Raw genomic sequence first — 11,352 nt, 5'->3', positions numbered from 1 at the left:
TGAAGCTAATCAGAGAGAGAGAGAGCCGACAGAGGTGCTGGAAGAGAGACCATGAGAGGAATGGTGAGTAGCTCCAAACGAGAGAGAGACGAGAGACCGAGAGAGAAGAGAGAGAGATCGAGAGAGAAGAGAGAAGAGAGGGACGAGTGAAGAGAACCGAGATGATCGCCCCGCCGACCGCAAGAGGGAGACGAGCAGCACCCAGATAGGCCCGACTACCCAGCAGAGCGCAAAAGAGGAGAAGAGAAGAGAGAGAGAGAGGAGAGAGAGAGAGAGAGAGGAGAGAGAGAGAGAGCAGGAGAGAGCAGAGGAGAGATGGAAGGAGAGGGAGGCAGAGACGAAGAGAGAGAGAGAGACGAGAGAGACGAGAGAGAGTCGAGAGAAGAGAGAGAGGAGGAGAGAGGATGAGAGCAGACGATGGAAGGCAGAAGAGAGAGAGAGAGAGAGAGCTCAACAGCCTCTACACTGTCAAGCTAAAATGGTTGCTGGATAAAAGGGAATGTCTCAGGTAGTCAGCTTCCTCCTGGTTTTCTGTTCAGAGAGTCAGGACAAAAACTGCTCTGGGAATTATAATAAATCATGTCAATAACAATATGATTTCCTTGGCAACTGGAAGTATATTGCATGCTGTGTAGCCTTTGTATAGCAATGTTGTTTTTCTTTCCCATGGCATTTCAGTATATGGACTTACTGTATGAGGTATATCATAATGCACACACAAACACACACGGTGCTATATTCCATGTCCGATATTCCAAAGGAGTATTCCTGGCGGAAATTCCATAAATCATTCCAGATCATGCATTTTCAGCAGGGTATTGAAAATAAAAAATATAGCAAGATTTTACTACAGTAGAACCCATGCATTGGAAATATGATTCATTGTGCATATCTTTGCCGGATTTGTTCGATAAAATCATGGTAATGAGGAAACGCTTTGCAAGCAAAACAGTTTGTCAAAGAAAGGACACAGTTAAGATCTTTGTTCTTCTGTATAGCTTCTTTAAATACTCTTTCTACATTTGTCTACACTATCAGATGTAATCTGAAAGGTTTGCTCTTACATCAACCATTGTACACTGTCAATCATGAGTTGGGGGAGTGGAGTAATGTTGATATGAGATTTAGATTAGATTATTAGATTAGATCAGTGTATTAGTCACATGCACAGGGTCGCAGATGTAATCGCAGGGTACAGTGAAATGATTGAAAAGAGGGGTGTAGAATGTCCATAGGGGGAGCAGCAGGAGGGAAGTGAATGAAACAATAATACAAAATAATAACATATACATATCTACAGCTGTAACAATGATAAATGTCAATTGGTGATGGGGGCAGGGTAACTGTTTTGTTGGGAGTAGGGGGATAGAATATCCATAAGGGAGCAGCAAGGGGGAGAGAGGGAGCAGGTATCTGCCTAGTGGCTATTCAGCAGCCTGACGGTCTGGGTGTAGAAGCTGTTGGCCAGTCTGACAGTTTTTTCCATGATAATCCTATACTGTCCTGGTCTGAGTGATGGATGCGGGGAGAGCATGCTGTGGCTCAGGTGGCTGAGGTCCTTGATGATATTTAGCCTTCCTGCAACACCTAGTGTTGTAGGTGTCCTAAAGGGCAGGCAATGAGCATCCAATAGTGCGTTCGGTTGAGGCCACCACCCTCTGTAGAGCCGTGATAAAGCCCAACAGGATGTTCTCGATGGTGCTCCTGTAGAACACTGGGGGCCCCTGAGGACAGGTCAAATTTCTTCAACCTCCTGAGGGTTTAGAGTTGCTACCGTGCCTTCTTCACCATGGTGCCCGTGTGGTTTGACCATTTCAGCTCATCGGAGATGTGTACACCGAGGAACTTGAAGTTTTTGACCGTCTCCATATTGCCCCCTTTGATGAGGATGGGGGCATGCCCAACCTGGTTCCTCCTGAAGTCCACAATCAGCTAATTTGTTTTGCTGATGTTGAGGGAGAGGTTGTTTACCTAGCACCACACCGTCAGAGTGCCTACCTCCTCTCTGTAGGCCGTCTCATCATGGTTGGTAATCAGGCCTACTGCTGTCGTCTCATCAGCAAACTTGATGATGGAGTTGTGACTGTGTGAGCCCAGGCAGTCGTTGATATACAGGGAGTACAGGAGTGGACTGAGTACGCACCCTCGTGGGACCCTCGTGTTGAGGGTCAGTGTGGAGGAGGTAATGTTGCCTACCTTCACCACCTGGGGAAGGCATGTCAGGAAGTCCAGGATCCAGTTGCATAAGGAGGAGTTCAGGCCCAAGGCTGTGAGCTTTGTGATGAGCTTAGAGGGCACTATGGTATTCAAGGCCTAGCTGTAGTCAATGAACAGCATCCTCACATATACATTCCTTTGTCCAGGTGGGTGAGGGCAGTGTGCAGTTCATTGGAGATTGCGTTGTCCGTGGATCTGTCAAGGCGGTAGGTGAATTGGAGAGGGTTGAATGTGTCGGGGAGAGAGGAGGTGATGTGGTCTTTGACTAGCCTCTTAAATCCCTTCATGATGACGGAAGTGAGTGCTAAGGGTCAGTTGTCCTTCAGTTCAGTTACTTTCGCTTCTTGGGCAGGTGGGGATGACGGCCTGAGCTAGAGAGAAATCATTTTTTTCTTCAGAAAACACAACAGCTAGCTGGTCTGCTAGGGATACCGTCTGGGGCATCAGCCTTGCGAGGGTTAACATGTATGAATGACTTCTATACAGTGCATTCAGAAAGTATTTAGACCCTGTGACTTTATCCACATTTTGTTACATTACAGCCTTATTCTAAAATAGATTAAATTATGTTTTTTCCTCCTAAATCTACAGACATAACCCCATAATGACAAAGCAAAAACAGAATTCTATCATTTTTTGAAGACCCTGCCACATACGCTTCGTGTCCGACGGATAGAATTGCTGAATTGCTCCTTCACTTTGTCCCTACTACATACTTGTGTCTCACCATCTTGATCGATCTGCGTAGGTCGTATTTGTACTGTTTCACCATACAATTGTCCCCGGTCTCCTTGCCGTGTTTATAAGCAGAATCTCTCTCCTTCAGTTTCCCGACAAGACTGCCATCAATCCACATTTTCTGAGATGAGGAGCGGAAATTTGTGGGAAACACCCTTGCATTTCCTCTGGCACATTCTAGATGTATAGACGTTGGGTTTGATAAGGGCTGTCTGACTGGATTAGACCAGGCTCTATAGGATTGAATGAGGCTCCATCAACAAACACCTTCCCCAACATATATAATATGAAGATCACAGATCTCCAAGAATTTAATCAAGCACTTGCCAGCTAATTAAATATCCTAATTTTCCCAGCTAGGAGTCGTGAGGGATCTAATTAACAGTCGAGGTTGTGTCTTAATGAGAAAGTAGAAGAGAGGAGAGATAGGGACTGATTGGAGAGGAAGAGAGAGAGCAAAAGAGAAGAGACAGAGTGGGGAAGTACACGTCCTTTTTATTACTGGCCACCTCCTATCTACAGATGAAGTCAGAAGTTTACATACACTTAGGTTGGAGTCATTAAAACTCGTTTTTCAACCACTCCACACATTTATTGTTAACAAACTATAGTTTTGGCAAGTCGGTTAGGACATCTACTTTGTGCATGACAACATCCAACATGACAACATCCAACAATTGTTTACAGACAGATTATTTCACTTACAATTCACTGTATCACAATTCCAGTGGGTCAAAAGTTTACATAAACTAAGTTGACTGTGCCTTTAAACAGCTTGGAAAAATCCAGAAAATTATGTCATGGCTTTAAATTCTTCTGATAGGCTAATTGACATAATTTGAGTCAATTGGAGGTGTACCTGTGGATGCATTTCAAGGCCTACCTTCAAACTCGGTGCCTCTTGATGCTTGACATCATGGAAAAATCAAAAGAAGTCAGCCAAGACCTCAGAAAAAACATTGTAGACCTCTACAAGTCCGATTCATCCTTGGGAGCAATTTCCAAACCCCTGAAGGTACTACATTCATCTGTACAAACAATAATACGCAAGTATAAACACCATGGGACCACACAGCCGTCATACCACTCAGGAAGGAGACGCGTTCTGTCTCTTAGAGATGAACGTACTTTGGTGCGAAAAGTGCAAATCAATCCCAGAACAACAGTAAAGGACCTTGTGAAGATGCTGGAGGAAACAGGTACAAAGTATCTACATCCACAGTAAAACGAGTCCTATATCGACATAACCTGAAAGGCCGCTCAGCAAGGAAGAAGCCACTGCTCCAAAACCGCCATAAAAAAGCCAGACTACGGTTTGCAACTGCACATGGGGACAAAGATCGTACTTTTTGGAGAAATGTCCTCTGGTCTGATGAATCAAAAATAGAACTGTTTGGCCATAATGATCATCGTTATGTTTGGACGGAAAAAGGGGGAGGCTTGCAAGCCGAAGAACACCATCCCAACCGTGAAGCACGGGGGTAGCAGCATCATGTTGTGGGGTGCTTTGCTGCAGGAGGGACTGGTGCACGTCACAAAATAGATGGCATCATGAGAACGGAAAATTCTGTGGATATATTGAAGCAACATCTCAAGACATCAGTAAGGAAGTTAAAGCTTGGTCGCAAATGGGGTCTTCCAAATGGATAATGACCCCAAGCACACTTCCAAAGTTGTGGCAAAATGGCTTAAGGACAACAAAGTAAAGGTATTGGAGTGGCCATCACATAGCCCTGACCTCAATCCTATAGAAAATTTGTGGGCAGAACTGAAAAAGCATGTGCGAGCAAGGAGGCCTACAAACCTGACTCAGTTAAACCAGCTCTGTCAGGAGGAATGTGCCAAAATTCCTCCAACTTATTTTGGGAAGCTTGTGGAAGGCTACCTGAAACGTTTGACCCAAGTTAAACAATTTAACGGCAATGCTACCAAATACTAATTTAGTGTATGTAAACTTCTGACCCACTGGGAATGTGATGAAAGAAATAAAAGCTGAAATAAATCATTCTCTCTACTATTATTCTGACATTTCACATTCTTAGGGATAGGCATCCTGTCAACGGGACAGTTGCAAATCGTGCAGCGCCTTGTGTCACGATAGCAGATTTTAGAGAAACAACAAATGTCGGTACATATAAGTGTCTTATATCGTCTGAAAGCTTAAATTCTTGTTAATATAACTGCACTGTCCAATGTACAGTAGCTATTACTTGTAAAAAATTCCATGCTATTGTTTGAGGAGAGCTCCTAACAACAAAACACTTTTTTCACCGCGATAGGTTTGATAAATTCCTCTCTGAAGGTGAAATGTGTACTTACGTTCTGAAATCTTGCTCTGATTTATCATCCAAAGGGTCCCAGAGATAACATGAAGAGTCGTTTTGTTAGATAAAATCATTTTTCATGTCCTTAAACCTCTTGTCACTATAGGGGGTGCTGTTTCAACTTGGACATTTATCGTTCCCAAATTAAACTGCCTCGTACTCAATTCTTGCTCGTACAATATGCATATTATTATTACTATTGGATAGAAAACAATCTCTAGTTTCTAAAACCGTTTGAATTATTTCTCTGAGTGAAACAGAACTCGTTTGGCAGCGAAATTCCTGACAGGTACTGCAAAATCTGAAAATGTTGACCCTGTTCTAGGATCAGTTTAAAACTCTGTATGTATCCTATGGGTCGACATGAACTGCACGCGCCTTCCCCTGGATGTCAGTAACCAATGAGAATTGGAATGGAGTTTCTAGGCAGATCTCAGACCTTATAAAAGCCCATGGCATGGGGGGTGCACTCTTTTCATTGTTCGTCATTGCGCAAAGCAGGACCTCAGCATGGCGTTCGGAAAAGCTCAAGTTATCGGCCTTAGATATATCCGTCTGTGATTTAATTCGATATAGGTGTTAGAAACATCATAACGAAGTTATTTTAAACCGAGTTATATCAGTTTATGCGAGTATATTGCGATTTTCGGATTTTCCTTAGTATTGCGTTTTGAAGATTTGGGCATGTCTGCGCCACATAGCTAATGTTAGCTGCTATTTCCAAAGTTGAAGAGGACGTTTTACAACCGAGCAACGATTATTTTGGACAAAGGACAACTTGCCCAAGATTCTGATGGAAGCTCGTCCAAAAGTAAGAGCTATTTATGATGTTAATTCGTATTTATGTGGAAAAATGTAAAAGGATTTGTCCGCCATTAATTTCGGCACTGGTCTGGCTGTAACGCACACTGTATGTCTAGTAACGTTAATTTAAAAAATCTAACACAGCGGTTGCATTAATAACTAATGCATCTTTCATTTGCTGTCCAACCTGTATTTTTTTGTCAAGTTTACGATTATTTATCGATTAGATTAGGTGCCTCTCCAAGATGGCGCCGCCCAGAATGCATGAAATGTTGCTACTGATCACATTGTATAACCACGATTTGTGCTGCTAAATATGCACATTTTCGAACAAAACCTATATGCATTGGGTAATATGATGTTACAGGACTGTCATCTGATGAATTTTATCAAGGTTAGTCAAATTATATATCTTTTGCTGGATTGTTATGATCGCTAACCTTTGCTGCTGGTAAATGCGGTTGTGTTTCTGGCTATTGTGGTAAGCTAATATAATGCTATATTGTGTTTTCGCTGTAAAACACTTAAAAAATCTGACATATTGGCTGGATTCACAAGATGTTGGGCTTTCATTTGCTGTACGCTGTGTATTTTTCAGAAATGTTTTATGATGAGTAATTAGGTATTTGACGTTGGTCTCTGTAATTATTCTGCCTGCATCGACGCTATTTCACATTGCAGCTGCAATGTAGAACTGTGATTTATACCTGAAATATGCACATTTTTCTAACAAAACATATGCTATACAATAAATATGTTATCAGACTGTCATCTGATGAAGTTTTTTCTTGGTTAGTGACTTTATATCTTTATTTGGTCGAATTAGTGATGGCTACCTATGCAGGAAAAAGATGGTGGAGAAAAAAAAGTTGTGTCTTTTGCTATGGTGGTTAGCTAATAGAAATTTATATTGTGTCTTCCCTGTAAAACATTTAAAAAATCAGAAATGATGGCTGGATTCACAAGATCTGTATCTTTCATTTGGTGTCTTGGACTTGTGATTTTATGAACATTTTATTATATGATATCCCTGTAGCTTTAGGCTAGGCTATGCTAGTCGGCTTTTTTGATGGGGGGATCCCGGATCCGGGTTTGTGACTCGTTAGAGGTTAAAAGGTCCATAAAGCATGCATAACCGATTTTGTATTTCCACTCGTTCAATTTGTAAAGAAAGGAATCTGTGAAAATGTTACCCTGAACATTGTTTCAACCAGTCAAATCACATTCGTATTTCTTCCTCAGAGATCCTAGAACGTAACCAGACTTCACTATATCATTAGGAGTGTAGTATTACCTATAGGACACCAAATTTGGTCAGAGACGCGACGCCTTCATGGCACGCCAATGATGCGGGCGGTCTTCACTTGAACGACTCTAACTTTGTCAAATAAGCACCAATCAGGGTCAAACAAAGCTAGCTAGATAGCCAATGAGCTGGGCTTTACGGGAGTCAGAAACCCAGTATCTGTCGCAAAATGTTGCTGCTAACCTTGTGCGGCATCAAGCCTTTCCCTTTTGGACAAAAATTCTAAGAATATTGAGAGTTATGAAGTTATGAAAACTGGGTGTTTTGAAAATGTTGAACTTATAATATGGATAGTTAGCTTCTTCTTAATAGGGGGCGCTGTTTTCACTTTGGGGAAAAATCGTGCCCAAATTAAATGGCCTCGTACTCTGTTCTAGATCATACAATATGCATATTATTATTACTATTGGATAGAAAACACTCTGAAGTTTCTAAAACYGTTTGAATTATATCTGTGAGTAAAACAAAACTCATTTGGCAGCAAACTTCCAAACAGGAAGTGAAAATTCTGAAAATGGGGCTCTGTGTCAGGGCTTGCCTATTCAATTGCCTTATATTTATGGATCTGTATGCACTTCATACGCCTTCCACTAGATGTCAACAGGCAGTAGAATGTTGAATGGGGTGTCTAGCTTGATGTGAGACCGAATGAGAGCTTTTGGAGTGACAGGTCCGCTCTTTTGTCAGTATTCAACTGCGCACCAGGGAACCTCACATTGTCTTCTGAAAAGCGTTAGGTATACACGACGAAATGCTCCGGCTCTGATTTTATTGGATACATATGAGAAGAACATCATAAAGTTGGATTTTCAACCGAGTTTGACCAGTTTATTCGACGTTTATTGGGAATTTTGGAATTTTTCGTTCCAGGCGCAAAGATTTCTTGGACATGTGCCCTCCACATGGCTAGCCAAAGTTGCTAATTCGACAGAAGAAATGGACATTCTAAAACAAAACAACGATTTATTCTGGAACTAGGACAAAAGTAAGAGAATATTTATGATGTTATTTCGTATTTTTGTGGAATATGTTGGCTCCAACAAGGCGGAGAATTGGTGAGCGCTGTCTCACAATATTGCATGCTGTATGTTGTACTAAAGTTATTTTTTAAAATCTAACATAGCGGTTGCATTAAGAACCAGTGTATCTTTCATTTGCTGTACAACATGTATTTTTTAGTAAAGTTTATGATGAGTTCTTTGGTTAGATTACGTGACTGTCCAAAATATCTCCGGACAATTTGGTGTATCATGGCTACATATTCACAATGTAAAACCAGGATTTGTACCTCTAAATATGCACATTTTCGAACAAAACATAAATGTATTGTATAACATGATGTTATAAGACTGTCTTCTGATGAAGTTGTTCAAGGTTAGTGATTCATTTTATCTCTATTTGTGGGTTTTGTGAAAGCTACCTTTGCGGTGAATAAATGACGTTGTGTGTTTGGCTATTGTGGTGAGCTAATATAAATATATATTGTGTTTTCGCTGTAAAACACTTAAAAAATCGGAAATATTGGCTGTATTCACAAGATGTTTATCTTTCATTTGCTGTACACCATGAATTTTTCATAAATGTTTTATGATGAGTATTTATGTATTTCACGTTGCTCTCTGTAATTATTCTGGCTGCTTTGGTGCTATTTGTGATGGTGGCTGCAATGTAAAACTACGATTTATACCTCAAATATGCACATTTTCATACAAAACATAAATGTATTGTATAACATGATGTTATAAGACTGTCATCTGATGAAGTTGTTCAAAGGTTAGTGATTCATTTTATCTCTATTTGTGGGTTTTGTGAAAGCTACCTTTGCGGTGGAAACATGGTGAAAACATGGCGTTGTGTGTTTGGCTATTGTGGTGAGCTAATATAAATATATATTGTGTTTTCGCTGTAAAACATTTTAAAAATCGGAAATGATGGCTGGATTCACAAGATGTTTATCTTTCATTTGCTCTATTGGACTTGTGATTTCATGAAATTATATTATATGATATCCCTGTCGCGTTAGGCTAGGCTATGCTAGTCAGCTTTTTTGATGAGGAGGATCCCGATCCGGGGAGAGAGAAGCGGTAGAGGCTAATACTGGAAAAGCTAAATCAAAGTCCAAGTATACAGATTTGAAGATATTCTTGCAAAAAATTAATGTGAATGTAAATGTCTCCTTCACGATTTGTACCATTTGGACAAATGTACCAGGGGGACTTCACACTAAATGTCATGTAGTTTGCTCATACTTCAAGTTATCTGTCAGAAACTTTGCACATCAACTTGTGGACACCTCGGAATTACAACCAGAGTGATGCTAGATTTGGAACCTTTCTGTTGCGTTTCAAAGATGGTGTAGAAAGGGGGGAAAAAACTGTTGTTTTTTTCATTGTATTGTCTTCTTCCAGATCATTGTTGTAAATTCTCTACATTCAATTCACATTTCTACAAACTTTTCCACATTCCACAAACCTGAGCTAAGATTTTGGTATGTCATTTTAGGCGAAATTTAAAATAAAAAATCCTTTAAGGCATTCCAATTATCTCCCAGTTCCCATCAATTCCTAAAATGTATGTAAACATGGAATACCGCTCTCACTGTCTGACACTGGGGCGGAATCATTCCTCACACACACACACGCACGCACACACACACACACACAGAGGCCCTCAGAAACACAAAACAGCAGGAGCCATTGTTCCATGGATTTCTAACAAAGCCTGTCTGATAATGTTTAAACACACACCTCCTGCTCTACTCTTATTAAAAAACACACACACACACACACAACACACACACACACACACACACACACACACACACACACACCACAACACACACACACACCACACACACACACACACACACACACACACACACACCCACACACCACACACACACACCAGCACACACACACACACACACACACACACACACACACGGTGCTATATTACATGTCCAATATTCTAAAGGAGTATTCCTGGCGGAAATTTCATAAGCAATTCCAGATTGTACATTATATATAGCCACCCAAAGTCTATGCTCTTCCAGGGCTCCTTCTCTGCATGCAACTACAGTATAGACAACATAAATCCCTCTCATGTTTCCATGCTGGGCAGTTAACCAACATGTTTCCTTGGTAAATGTAATGGCTGTCCCCAGGCTGAGATTATACTGGATCACATTACTATTTATCTCATACTACACTGGCTGGGTGGCCTCTACACTGACTGTATCAAACATTAGGAACAGCCTCAATTCGTCAGGGCATGGACTCTACAACGTGTCTAAAGTTATCCACTGTGATGCTGGCCCATGTTTACTCCAATGTTTCCCACAGTTGTGTCAAATTGACTGGATGTCCTTTGGGTGGTGGAAAATTCTTGATACACACAGGAAACTGTTGAGTTTGAAAAACCCAGCAGCGTTGCAGTTCTTGACACAAACAGGTGCATCTGGCACCTACTACCATACCCCGTCAAAGGTACTTAAATCTTTTGTCTTGCCCATTCAACCTCTGAATGGCATACAATCCGTGTCTCAATTGTCTCAAGGCTTCAAAATCCTTCTTTAACCTGTCTCCTCCCCTTCTTCTACACTGGTTAGTGGATTTAACAAATGGCAGCATCAATAAGGGATCATAGTTTTCACCTGGATTCACCTGGTCAGTCTTTGTCATGGAAAGAGCAGTTGTTCTTAATTTTTTGTGCACTCAATGTATACTGTACCTACCGAAAAAAGCAAGTGCAAACATATACTCTAGTGTTGGATAAAGAGGCCAGTGCATGGTGATCGTGAGCAGTGTTTCCAGATGGCCAGTAGTAAGAATGTAGTGACATGCTGTAGACCACACTATCCACCAAGAGAGTTTTTATCTATATTCTTCGTAGCTGTCTATTTACCACCACAAACCGATGCTGGCACTAAGACCACACTCAATGAGCTCTATACGGCCATAAGCA

Source organism: Salvelinus sp. IW2-2015, linkage group LG36 (assembly GCF_002910315.2).
Source record: "Salvelinus sp. IW2-2015 linkage group LG36, ASM291031v2, whole genome shotgun sequence".
In the NCBI taxonomy this organism is placed as follows: Eukaryota; Metazoa; Chordata; class Actinopteri; order Salmoniformes; family Salmonidae; genus Salvelinus; species Salvelinus sp. IW2-2015.
Note: the sequence above shows the minus strand (reverse complement) of the source record.